The sequence below is a fragment of the Coregonus lavaretus genome (assembly GCF_964263955.1).
Source record: "Coregonus lavaretus genome assembly, chromosome: 22".
Lineage (NCBI taxonomy): Eukaryota > Metazoa > Chordata > Actinopteri > Salmoniformes > Salmonidae > Coregonus > Coregonus lavaretus.
This window is the reverse complement of record NC_140009.1, coordinates 41,272,599-41,286,680: the sequence shown is the minus strand read 5'-3', so window position 1 is coordinate 41,286,680 and position 14,082 is coordinate 41,272,599. Positions and strand designations below refer to the sequence as shown.

The 14,082-nt window shown below is 43.1% G+C and overlaps 1 long non-coding RNA gene and 1 pseudogene across 2 annotated transcripts in view; both read right to left on the bottom strand.

The window, feature by feature from the left end:
- LOC311149819 overlaps positions 1-14,082 on the bottom strand; it is a 398,282-nt gene that overhangs the window by 241,301 nt on the left and 142,899 nt on the right. The window lies entirely within an intron of this gene.
- LOC311150311 (DENN domain-containing protein 2D-like) overlaps positions 1-14,082 on the bottom strand; it is a 49,756-nt pseudogene that overhangs the window by 17,676 nt on the left and 17,998 nt on the right. The window contains exons 5-6 of the transcript XR_014615684.1: positions 13,967-14,065; positions 1,328-1,503 (exon numbers count right to left, since the gene is read on the bottom strand). The product of XR_014615684.1 is annotated as a DENN domain-containing protein 2D-like (transcript). The remainder of the gene's footprint in view (positions 1-1,327; positions 1,504-13,966; positions 14,066-14,082) is intronic.

The window sequence follows — 14,082 nt, the reverse complement described above, 5'->3', positions numbered from 1 at the left end:
GTCACTGACAGAGCTCCAGAGTTCCTCTGTGGAGATGGGAGAACCTTCCAGAAGGACAACCATCTCTGCAGCACTCCACCAAATCAGGCCTTTATGGTAGAGTGGCCAGACAGAAGCCACTCCCCAGTAAAAGGCACATGACAGCCCGCTTGGAGTTTGCCAAAAGGCACCTAAAGGACTCTTAGACCATGAGAAACAAGATTCTCTGGTCTGATGAAACCAAGATTGAACTCTTTGGCCTGAATGCCAATCGTCACGTCTGGAGGAAACCTGGCACCATCCTTACATTTTAGTCATTTAGCAGACGCTCTTATCCAGAGCGACTTACAGTTAGTGAGTGCATACATTTTCATACTGGCCCCCCGTGGGAATCGAACCCACAACCCTGGCGTTGCAAGCGCCATGCTCTACCAACTGAGCTACACGGGCCCTACAGTGAAGCATGGTGGTGGCAGCAGCATCATGCTGTGTGGATGGTTTTCAGTGGCAGGGGCGAGGGAAAGATGAACAGAGCAAAGTACAGAGAGACCCTTGATGAAAACCTGCTCAGGACCTCAGACTGGGGCGAAGGTTCACCTTCCAACAGGACAACGACCCTTAGCACACTGCCAAGACAACGCAGGAGTGGCTTCAGGACAAGTCTCTGAATGTCCTTGAGTGGCCCAGCCAGAGGCCAGACTTAAACATCTCTGGATAGACCTGAAAATTGGATGCTCCCCATCCAACCTGACAACGCTTGAGAGGATCTGCAGAGAAAAATGGGAGAAACTCCCCAAATACAGGTGTGCCAAGCTTGTAGCGTCACACCCAAGAAGACTTGCTGTAATCTCTGCCAAAGGTGCTTCAACAAAGTACTGAGTAAAGGGTCTGAATACTTATGTAAATTTGCAAAATAATCTACAAACCTGTTTTTGCTTTGTCATTATGGGGTATTGTGTGTAGATTGATGAGGGGAAAAAACAATTTAATCAATTTTAGAATAAGGCTATAAAGTAACAAAAATGTGGAAAAAGTCAAGGGGTCTGAATACTTTCCGAATACACTCTAATGAGCGTTCTAAGATCAACTACATCTCTGCCTGTGTTATTGTGAGTGCTCTGCCATTTTACCACAACTTAGTCCACTACTGGATGCTTTAATTTTTTGGATGCCTGTCTTTGTTGAGCAACCCTCCTACTTTTCTTGCTGAAGGTCTACCTGAACTATTCTCTCCTACCTCCCTTTTACTCTTCAAGGACTTCCGTTGTGCTTTTCATTTCTTCTTCACATTTTCCCTTCATATCCCTTTTGGGAGACATGCAGTGTGTCTACTAACTAGCGGACTCACCTTGGGGAACTGGTAGGTGATCTGCGGCTCGTAGGCACCCTCTTTAGACTTCTTGAGGCTGACCACCACCAGGTACTCAAAGAAGTACTGCCCGCTCATGTAGCGCTGCTCCCTGGCTGTGGTGTCCACAGGAGTTGGCTCCATAGACTCCTGAAAGCATGGCTCCTTCATCACCCCTGCAGGGACAACATTGTCATGTGTAAGCAGAGGCTTACTATACAGTAACATATCGTAAAATGGTACCCTGGCGCTGTAACGGCAGCTTAACTTAAACGGCTCCTGTACATGTTGTATACATGATTAATATTGTATTTTTGTGTCTTATTTTTTTTTAATCCACTTTTAGTTTTTGATAGTTAAATAAGAATCAAGTAATAATCTGATGATTTTGTCCTGGTTTTGTAACACTGCGATGCTGAAAAATGTATGCTTGGCTAGCACGCTAAGTAGCTAGCTGGAACTGGGAGCTGTTTTGGTTCGAATGCAGACATCGGCTTCAACGGCTTGAAAGGCAGTGGAGAAGTGCAGTGAGAGAATTGCGAAGATAGTAGAGGCCCGTAGAGATCAGGACAACTACTTTGACGATTACCGATGTGTGGTAGGCTTTCTGGCGCCAGCGGCTGCTGGGGCATCACCCAAGTGGGTGCTACACATTGGTAGTGTAAAGGAGTAGCTACAGTACCTATGGCGTCCATAAGGAGAGGCCACAGATTTTTTTAAAATCTTTGGAGAGGCTGAGGACGTCAGGGACAGCGAGGTGTGCTGATGGTTATGGATCTCTCTCTGATATATGACCACTGACCTCCCAGGCTGTGACTGTGACCAAGATGCTCTCTCCAACCTCCATTCTTGCCTCACTCCCTGCTGTTTTGATTTTGTTGTCTCTATTACATTTAAATGTGTTTCTTGTATGTGTTACTGTAATTCAGCTTTTAGCTGCCATAGTACACATGAAACTAAATGAAATAAAGCATTATAAAAATAAATAAAATCGAAGGCTTATGGTCTGGCTAGCTCAGTTGGTTAGACCACAGTGTCAGCAGCAACAAGGTTCCTGGTTCAATTACAGCTTACTGATCGTAGGGGACTTTGAATGATGCACTTATCAATAAGTCTCTGTTGTAAGAAATGTGTCTTGAAAATAGAATATCCACTTGAGGGTGAAAAGTTAAAAAGTTACTATCCTTTTGAATCGCTCTCTCGCTCTCCACTTGCTCTATATCTCTTCCACTGTACACCAGCAGATAAAGTATCAGTTACAATGGGAAAAGTATTGCTGCTCCCTGCCTCTGGGAGAATCCCAGGAATGTGGCAAATAAGAGTGCTTTCCGGTATGTTTATCACTTTTTCAATACGGAATATTGAATGGAACTCAACTCAGGTGCTGTTGACCTCAAATCAAAAATACAATAATGGCCAAGTTGTGCAAACTCAATACAGGCTGCCTGACAAATACCTGGGCCGCAGTTGCACCATACAGTGTGTTTCCAGCCATTTAAGGATTTGTATGAATATAGCAACAGCTATGATAGGTGTATGTTTTTCCAACAAAGTATACAATGATATTAAAAGTGTATATTACAAATTACATTTATTAGCATATTGAATTTCAAAGACATAACTAGCCAGAAGGCACTTATTAACCCGAGCCACTTATATAATACACTGAGTGTACAAAACATTAGGAACACCTGCTCTTTCCATGACAGACCGACCAGGTGAAAGCTATGATTAAGAACTGCAACGCCACTGGATTTTTCCCGCTCAACAGTTTCCCGTGTGTATCAAGAATGGTCCACCACCTAAAGGACATCCAGCCAACTTGACAACTGTGGGAAGCATTGGAGTCAACATGGGCCAGCATCCCTGTGGAACGCTTTCGACACCTTGTAGTCCATACCCTGACGAATTGAGGATGTTCCAAGGGCAAAAGGGGGTGCAACTCAATATTAAGGTGTTCCTACTGTTTTGTACACTCAGTGTATGTGTATGTTATTTATACATGCATTATTAATGAGCACAACCACATATCACCAAAGTAAAAATAGGTGTAACAGACACCATGCTAACACAATTTTAAATAAACAAACATCCAAAGTTACAAATGTTTTGCGAGGTGTCTGAGCATATGAGCAATAGCCTATCATTTACAAGATTCTTAGTGCTTAATCTGCTTTTTAAAATGTGAAGGAAAGAAAGCAAGCCCATCCTCCCCACCCAATTCTGCCACATGGTGTGCTTAAGGTTGGGTAAACCCTGCAGCAGTTTGACAGAGGACCTGCTGAACTGAAAACACCACCAAGACAAACACTGCCATTATTTTTGTTGAGGGCAGACGAGTCCTCTCAGAGTTTTGTGAAAATGTTACTGGTCTCTCGCTTTTTTTAATTGTTCCTTTGAGTTCTTTATACTGCCACAAGCCACACACACAAAACAAAAAAGGACCGTTCTGGGACTCAGCCTACTGTGACAAGTTTTAGCCTCTTTGCTTTTACCATGGCAACAGTCCCTGCATAATGCAAGACTAACCCGTTAGACTCCACATTTACCTTAGCAGTACACCCATACTGCTGGTGTTATTTCAAAAACACTCCAAAGTCATTAAAGGTGATGATAAAGCTCAAAGGCATTGCTGGGTCTGCAATACAAACAGGTAATTGGGCACAACTGGAAAACCAAATCCATCACAACGTCATCATCTTCCACCAACCTATTCATTCTTATTAAGTGTCAGATGACATACACTGAACAAAAATATAAACGCAACATGTAAAGTGTTGGTCCCATGTTTCATGAGCTGAAATAAAAAGAAAATGTTCCAAAAACGCACAAAAAGCTTATTTCTCTAAAATGTTGGTCACAAATTTGTTTACATCCCTGTTAGTGAGCATTTCTTCTTTGCCAAGATAATCCATCCACCTGACAGGTGTGGCATTTCAAGAAGCGGATTAAACAGCAGGATGATTACACAGGTGCCCCTTGTGCTGGTGACAATAAAAGGCCACTTAAATGTGCAGTTCTGTCACATAACATAATGCCACAGATGTCTCAACTTTTGAGGGAGCGTGCAATTAGCATGCTGACTGAAGGAATGTCCATCACAGCTGTTGGCAGAGAATTGAATGTTAATTTCTCTACCATAAGCCGCCTCACAACCACGTCTAACCACGCCAGCCCAGGACCTCCACATCTGGCTTCTTCACCTGCAGGATCATCGGAAATCAGCCACCCGGACAGCTGATGAAGCTGTGGGTTTGCACAACCGAAGGATTTCTGCACAAACTGTCAGAAACCGTCTCAGGGAAGCTCATCTGCGTGCTCGCTGTTCTCACCAGGGTCTTGACCTGACTGCAGTTCGGCGTTGTACCTGACTTCAGTGGGCAAAAGCTCACCTTCGATGGCCACTGGCACGCTGGAGAAGTGTGCTCTTCACAGATTAATTCTGCTTTCAACTGTACCGGAAAGATGGCAGACAGTGTGTATGGTGTCGTGTGGGCGAGCGGTTTGCGGATGTCAATGTTGTGAACATAGCGCCCCATGGTGGCGGTGAGGTTATGGTATTGGCAGGCATAAGCTACGGACAACGAACACAATTACATTTTATCTATGGAAATTCGAATGCACAGAGATACAGCGACGAGACCTTAGGCCCAATGTCGTGCCATTCATCTGTCGCCGTCACCTCATGTTTCAGCATGATAATGCTTGGCCCAATGTCGCAAGGATCTGTGCATAATTCCCAGAAGCTGAAAATGTCTCAGTTCTTCCATGGTTTGCAAACTCACCAGACATATCACCCATTGAGCATGTTTGGGATGATCTGGTTCGAAGTATACGACAGCGTGTTCCAGTTCCTGCCAATATCCAGCAACTTCGCAATGCCATTGAAGAGGAGTGGGACAACATTCCACAATAAACAGCCTTATCAACTCTATCCGAAGGAGATTTGTCGCGCTGCATGAGGCAAATTGTGGTCACCCCAGATCCTGAATGGTTTTCTGATCCACGCCCCTACCTTTTTTTTTTTAAGGCATCTGTATTCCCAGTCATGTGAAATCCATAGATTAGGGCCTAGTTAATTTATTTCAATTCACTGATTTCCTTATATGAACTGTAAAATATTTTAAATTGTTGCATGTCGCATTTATATTTTGGTTCAGTGTGTAAACAGTACCGGCACCCATCAGTCCAAATCAAGCACTGAGTAAATAAAAAAAATATATACACAAAGTGAGGGAAAAAAGTATTTGATCCCCTGCTGATTTTGTATGTTTGCCCACAAAGAAATGATCAGTCTATAATTTTAATTGTAGGTTTATTTGAACAGTGAGAGCCAGAATAACAAAACAAAAATCCACAAAAACGCATTTAATAAATGTTATAAATTGATTTGCATTTGAATGAGTGAAATAAGTATGACCCCCTCTCAATCAGAAAGATTTCTGGCTCCCAGGTGTCTTTTATACAGGTAACGAGCTGAGATTAGGAGCACACTCTTAAAGGGAGTGCTCCTAATCTCAGCTTGTTACCTGTATAAAAAGACACCTGTCCACAGAAGCAATCAATCAATCAGATTCCAAACTCTCCACCATGGCCAAGACCAAAGAGCTCTCCAAGGATGTCAGGGACAAGATTGTAGACCTACACAAGGCTGGAATGGGCTACAAGACCATCGCCAAGCAGCTTGGTGAGAAGGTGACAACAGTTGGTGCGATTATTCGCAAATGGAAGAAACACAAAAGAACTGTCAATCTCACCTCGTGGAGTTGCAACGATCATGAGAACGGTGAGGAATCAGCCCAGAAATACACGGGAGGATCTTGTTAATGATCTCAAGGCAGCTGGGACCATAGTCACCAAGAAAACAATTGGTAACACACTACGCCGTGAAGGACTGAAATCCTGCAGCGCCCGCAAGGTCCCCCTGCTCAAGAAAGCACATATACAGGCCCGTCTGAAGTTTGCCAATGAACATCTGAATGATTCAGAGGAGAACTGGGTGAAAGTGTTGTGGTCAGATGACACCAAAATCGAGCTCTTTGGCATCAACTCAACTCGCCGTGTTTGGAGGAGGAGGAGGAATGCTGCCTATGACCCCAAGAACACCATCCCCACCGTCAAACATGCAGGTCGAAACATTATGCTTTGGGGGTGTTTTTTTGCTAAGGGGACAGGACAACTTCACCGCATCAAAGGGACGATGGACGGGGCCATGTACCATCAAATCTTGGGTGAGAACCTCCTTCCCTCAGCCAGGGCATTGCAAATGGGTCGTGGATGGGTATTCCAGCATGACAATGACCCAAAACACACAGCCAAGGCAACAAAGGATAATGAAGGTCCTGGAGTGGCCTAGCCAGTCTCCAGACCTTAATCCCATAGAAAATCTGTGGAGGGAGCTGAAGGTTTGAGTTTCCAAACGTCAGCCTCGAAACCTTAATGACTTGGAAAAGATCTGCAAAGAGGAGTGGGACAAAATCCCTCCTGAGATGTGTGCAAACCTGGTTGGCAACTACAAGAAATGTCTGACCTCTGTGATTGCCAACAAGGGTTTTGCCACCAAGTACTAAGTCATGTTTTGCAGAGGGGTCAAATACTTATTTCCCTCATTAAAATGCAAATCAATTTATAACATTTTTGACATGCGTTTTTCTGGATTTTTTTGTTGTTATTCTGTCTCTCACTGTTCAAATAAACCTACCATTAAAATTATAGACTGATCATGTCTTTGTCAGTGGGCAAACGTACAAAATCAGCAGGGGATCAAATACTTTTTTCCCCTTACTGTGTGTGTGTGTATATATATATATATATATATATATATATATATATATATATATATATATATACACATATACACACACACACACACACACACACACGTTCAAAAGTCACTTAGAAATGTCCTTGTTTTCGAAAGGAGAGCAATTCTTTTGTCCATTAAAATCACATCAAATTGATCAGAAATACAATGTAGACATTGTTAATGTTGTAAATGGCTATTGTAGCTGGAAACGGCTGATTTTTTATGGAATATCTACATAGGCGTACAAAGGCCCATTATCAGCAACCAATCAGTCCTGTGTTCCAATGGCACGTTGTGTTTGCTAATCCAAGTTTATCATTTTAAAAAGGCTAATTGATCATTAGAAAACCCTTTTGCAATTATGTTAGCACAGCTGAAAACTGTTGTGCTGATTAAAGAAGCAATAAAACTGGCCTTCTTGAGACTAGTTGAGTATCTGGAGCATCAGCAATTGTGGGTTCGATTACAGGCTCAAAATGGCCAGAAACAAAGAACTTCCTTCTGAAACTCAGTCTATTCTTGTTCTGAGAAATGAAGGCTATTCCATGTGAGAAATTGTGGGAGGCCCCGGTGCACAACTGAGCAGGAGGACAAATACATTAGTGTCTAGTTTGAGAAACAGATGCCTCACAGGTCCTCAACTGGCAGCTTCATTAAATAGTAACTCTGCCTAGGTCAGCATCCCGGAGTCGCCTCTTCACTGTTGACGTTGAGACTGGTGATTTGCGGGTACTAAGCTGCCAGTTGAGGACCTATGAAAAAGGGCATTCTCCAAACAAGAAAGGGCATTCTCCAAACTGTTGCCACAAAGTTGGAAGCATATAATCTAGAATGTCATTGTATGCTATAGCTTTAAGATTTAACTTCACTGGAACTAAGGAGCCTCAAACCATGAAAAACCGCCCCAGACCATTAGTCCTCCTCCACCAAACTTTACAGTTGGCACTATGCATTTGGGCAGGTAGCATTCTCCTGGCATCTGCAAAACCCAGATTAATCTGTCGGACTGCCAGATGGTGAAGCATGGTGATCTTTGGCTTGTGAGCAGCTGCTCGGCCATAGAAACCCATTTAATTAAGCTCCCGAAGATCAGCTCTTGTGCTGACATTGCTTCCAGAGGCAGTTTGGAATTAAGTAGTGAGTTTTTCAACCGACGACGCCGGTCCCGTTCTGTGAGCTTGTGTGGCCTACCACTTCGTGGCTGAGCCGTTATTGCTCCTAGATGTTTCCACTTCACAACAACAGCACTTACAGTTCACCGGGGCAGCTCTAGCAGGGCAGATATTTGACAAACTGACTTGTTGGAAAGGTGGCATTATATGACGGTGCCACGTTGAAAGTCAATGAGCTCTTCAGGCCATTCTACTGCCAATGTTTGTCTATGGAGATTGCATGTCTGTGCGCTCGATTTTATACCACCTATCAGCAACAGGTGTGGCTGAAATAGCCAAATCCACTAATTCACTAATTTGAAGGGGTGTCCACATACTTTTGGCTATATAGTGTATATGCAGTGCATATGCAGTGCATTCAGAAAGTATTCACGCCCCTTGATTATTTCCACATTTTGTTACGTTACATACAGCCTTATTCCTCAATCTATACACAATACCCCATAATGACAAAGAAATGTGTAAAAAACTGAAATAACATTTACATAAGTATTCAGACCCTTTACTTAGTACTTTGTTGGAGGACCTTTGGCAGCGATTACAGCCTTGAGCCTTCTTGGGTATGACGCTAGAGGCTTGGCACACCTTTATTTGGGGAGTTTCTCCCATTCTTCTCTGCAGATCCTCACAAGCTCTGCCAAGTTGGATGGGAGTGTCGCTAAACAGCTATTTTCAGGTCTCTACAGAGATGTTCGATCAGGTTCAAGTCCAGTCTCTGGCTGGACCACTCAAGGACATTCAGAGACTTGTCCCGAAGACACTCTTGCATTGTCTTGGCTGTGTGCTATGAGTCGTTGTCCTGTTGGAAGGTGAATCTTCGCTCCAGTCTGAGGTCCTGAGCGCTCTGGAGCAGGTTTTTAATCAAGGATCTCTCTACTTTGCTCTGTTCATCTTTCCCTCGATCCTGACTAGTCTCCCAGTCCCTGCCGCTGAAAAACATCAACACAGCATGATGCTGCCACCGCCATGCTTCACCGTAGGGATTGTGCCTGGTTTCCTCGAGACGTAACGCTTAGCATTCAGGACAAAGAGTTTAATCTTGGTTTCATCAGACCAGATAATCTTGTTTCGCATGGTCTGAGAGTCTTTAGGTGTCTTTTGGCTAACTCCAAGTGGGCTGTCATGTGCCTTTTACTGAGGAGTGGCTTCCATCTGGCCACTCTACCATAAAGGCCTGATTGGTGGAGTGCTGCAGAGATGGTTGTCCTTCTGGAAGGTTCTCCCATCTCCACAGAGGAACTCTGGAGCTCTGTCTGAGTGAACATCAGGTTCTCGGTCACCTCCCTGACCAAGGCCCTTCTCCCCCGATTGCGCAGTTTGGCCAGGCGGCCAGTTCTAAGAAGAATCTTGGTGGTTCCAAACTTCTTCCATTTAAGAATGATGGAGGCCACTGTATTCTTGGGGACCTTCAATGCTGCAGAAATGTTTTGGTACCCTTCCCCAGATCTGTGCCTCGACACAATCCTGTCTCGGAGGTCTACGGACAATTCCTTCCACCTCATGGCTTGGTTTTTGCTCTGACATGCACTGTCAACTGTGGGACCTTATATAGACAGGTGTGTGCCTTTCCAAATCATGTACAATCAATTGAACTTACCACATGTGGACTACAATCAAGTTGTAGAAACGTCTCAAGGATGATCAATGGAAACAGGATGCACCTGAGCTCAATTTCGAGTCTCATAGCAAAAATGTCTAACAACCTGTTTTTGCTTTGTCATTATGGGGTATTATGTGTAGATGATCATTTTTATTTATTAAATCAATTTTAGAATAAGGCTGTAACATAACAAAATATGGAAAAAGTCAAGGTCTGAATACTTTCCGAATGCACTGTATGTAGGTATGTATGTATGCATGCACTGTAGGTAGAGAGATATAGAGGCCTGCTTGGGCCTAGAAACACGAGCAATGGATATTAGACCGGTGGAAATTTGTCCTTTGGTCTGGAGTCCAAATTTGAGATTTTTGGTTCCAACCGCCGTGTCTTTGTGGGTGAACTCCGCATGAAAAAAAAAAGGGGGGGGGGGGGGGGGGGGTTGTCCCACTGGCTATCCTAAGTTCAATGCACCAATTTGTAAGTCGCTCTGGATAAGAGCGTCTACTAAATGACTAAAATGTAAATGTCATGTAAATGTGTAGTTCCCACCGTAAAGCATGGAGGAGGTGGTGTTATGCTGGTGACACTGATTTATTTAGAATTCTGCAGCGATACGCCATCCCATCTGGTTTGGGTTTAGTGGGACTATCATTTGTTTTTCAAAAGGACAATAACCCAACACACCTCCAGGCTGTGTAAGGGCTATTTTACCAAGAAGGAGAGTGATGGAGTGCTGCATCAGATGACCTGGTCTCCACAATCCCCCGACCTCAACCCAATTGAGATGGTTTGGGATGAGTCGGACGGCAGAGTCAAGAAAAAGCAGCCAACAAGTGCTCAGCATATGTGGGAACTCCTTCAAGACTGTTGGAAAAGCATTCCAGGTGAAGCTGGTTGAGAGAATGCCAAGAGTGTGCAAAGCGGTCATCAAGGCAAAGGGTGGCTATTTGGTTACTACATGATTCGATGTGTTATTTGATCGTTTATGTCTTCACTATTATTCTACAATGTAAAAAATGGTAAAAATAAAGAAAAACCCTTGAATGAGTAGGTGTCCAAACTTTTGACTGGTACTTCACCTGGAATGCTTTTCCAACAGTATTGAAGGAGTTCCCATATATGCTGAGTACTTGTTGGCTGCTTTTCCTTCACTCTGCGGTCCAACTCATCTCAATTGGGTCGAGGTCAGGTGATTGTGGAGGCCAGGTCATCTGATGCAGCACTCCATCACTCTCCTTCTTGGTCAAATCGCGGGGCATTTATTTAGCAAACTCTGCCATCACATGTACATTGCACAGCACAAAAACACTGCTAGCCAAACAACGATTTCTTGCTAAGCGTGCAATTGAATGAAACTACACCATCCAAACTGATCTCCTTTGATGTGGTTTAAGCCTTTTTTTTATTCTTTCTATTAAAGAATAAGTGTTCTTTTGAGAGTGAAAACCTGAAAAAACTACGTTTACAATCGCTAACAATAACACCCTTTCGGAGATTGATTGAACAGTTTACATACACCCTAGCCAAATACATTTAAACTCAGTTTCACAATTCCTGACATTTAATCCTTGTAAAAATTCCCTGTTTTAGGTCAGTTAGGATCACCACTTTTTTTTAAGAATGTGAAATGTCAGAATAATAGTAGAGAGAATTATTTATTTCAGCTTTTATTTCTTACATCACATTCCCAGTGGGTCAGAAGTTTACATACACTCAATTAGTATTTGGTAGCATTGCCTTTAAATTGTTTAACTTGGGTCAAACGTCGGGTAGCCTTCCACAAGCGTCCCACAATAAGTTGGGGGAATTTTGGCCCATTCCTCCTGACAGAGCTGGTGTAACTGAGTCAGGTTTGTAGGCCTCCTTGCTCACACACGCTTTTTCAGTTCTGCCCACAAATGTTCTATAAGATTGAGGTCAGGGCTTTGTGATGGCCACTCCAATACCTTGACTTTGTTGTCCTTAAGCCATTTTGCCACAACTTTGGAAGTATGCTTGGGGTCATTGTCCATTTGGAAGACCCATTTGCGACCAAGCTTTAAATTCCTGACTGATGTCTTGAGAAGTTGCTTCAATACATCCACATAATTTTCCTTCCTCATGATGCCATCTATTTTGTGAAGTGCACCAGTCCCTCTTGCCGCAAAGCACCCCTACAGCATGATGCTGCCACCCCCATGCTTCACGGTTGGGATGGTGTTCTTCCGCTTGCAAGGCACCCCTTTCTTCCTCCAAACATAACGATGGTCATTATGGCCAAACAGTTCTATTTTTGTTTCATCAGACCAGAGGACATTTCTCCAAAAAGTACAATCTTTGTCCCCATGTGCAGTTGCAAACCGTAGTCTGGCTTTTTTAATGGCGGTTTTGGAGCATTGGCTTCTTCCTTGCTGAGCGGCTTTTCAGGTTATGTCGATATAGGACTTGTTTTACTGTGGATATAGATACTTTGTAACTGTTTCCTCCAGCATCTTCACAAGGTCCTTTGCTGTTGTTCTGGGATTGATTTGCACTTTTCGCACCAAAGTACGTTCATATCTAGGAGACAGAACGCGTCTCCTTCCTGAGCGGTATGATGGCTGCGTGGTCCCATGGTGTTTATACTTGCGTACTATTGTTTGTACAGATGAACGTGGTACCTTCAGGCGTTTGGAAATTGCTCCCAAGGATGAACTAGACTTGTGGAGGTCTACAATTTTTTTTCTGAGGTCTTGGCTGATTTCTTTTGATTTTCCCATGATGTCAAGCAAAGAGGCACTGAGTTTGAAGGTAGGCCTTGAAATACATCCACAGCTACACCTCCAATTGACTCAAATGATCAAGAAGCTTCTAAAGCCATGACATCATTTTCTGGAATTTTCCAAGCTGTTTAAAAGGCACAGTCAACTTAGTGTATGTAAACTTCTGACCCACTGGAATTGTGATACAGTGAATTATAAGTGAAATAAATCTGTCTGTAAACAATTGTTGAAAAAATTACTTGTCATGCAAAGTAGATGTCCTAACCGACTTGCCAAAACTATAGTTTGTTAACAAGAAATTTGTGGAGTGGTTGAAAAACGAGTATTAATGACTCCAAGTGTATGTAAACTTCCGACTTCAACTGTAAATATGATATTGTCAAATTAAAATGTAATTACTTGTATATGGTAGGCTATAGGCTACCTATAAGCTATATATTATATTATATTCTAGGTTAAATTATATATATTATATTCTAGGTTAAATTATAGGCTACTTGCTCAGCCCACAAATTAAAGACAACATTTACCCGCTTTACCGGGTCAGTATTCTTTTCATTCGGGCCAGTAGCTTTCCGTTGGCACTGGCCCGGTGTGCCACTGCCAAATGTATCTGAATGTCAAGCCCTGCAAGGGCATGAAAATGTAAAAGATCGCTAGTCATTATTAACCTGGTTCTGTTTGGAATACAGGTATGTTATGGGACACATGTCAGGTCATTATCGCTATGCAGTGCCGAAAAATTGGTGTAACCAAATCATGTGCTGGTTCCATCAACTGAAAAAGTAATGTATTAATCTAACAGTAAATTGAATGTCCTGAAAAAAACGTTGCAGTTGTAGCCTACTACCCTATGCACTCAATGGCCGATGCCCATTTCGCGCGCTCCGTATCTCAAAGCCATATCAAATATTTATGTTGTAAAATAGTTGCTATTGAGCTTAATATTAAGAGTTGAGAAATAAAAATGATATCCACAGAAATCAGTTTCAACAGCAGTTGCTTCCAAAGCTGTGTTTTTCCCACGATTGCATTTTTAAATGTTATACAATGTATTTTCTTAAATATTTTTTGCGCACCTCAGGGGAGAGGGAGAGAGAGTGGCTCACTCATCACAGCAGTAGGCCCCAGCGCAATATGCTTAGGGCCTGTGCAGACACTTGCATTACAGGAATCATTAGGATAATGCACTGTTTGACCAAATCATGGTTTTAGCCGCCCCCAAAAAAGTAGTGTGAAATAGGAAGTACTTCATAGAAAACAATGTTTTTTTTATGTTACAAGGCGTTTCCATGGAGCGTTTTAAGGCCTTATACTCACGATCTCGGTTGAATTTGCCCCGGAATGAAGACCACATGGTGCTGAGCCTCTTCAGGGCACCTCTCTCAACCTCCTCATCCTCGCTGGGCTGGACAGTGCCTAGAAGGGACCACAGG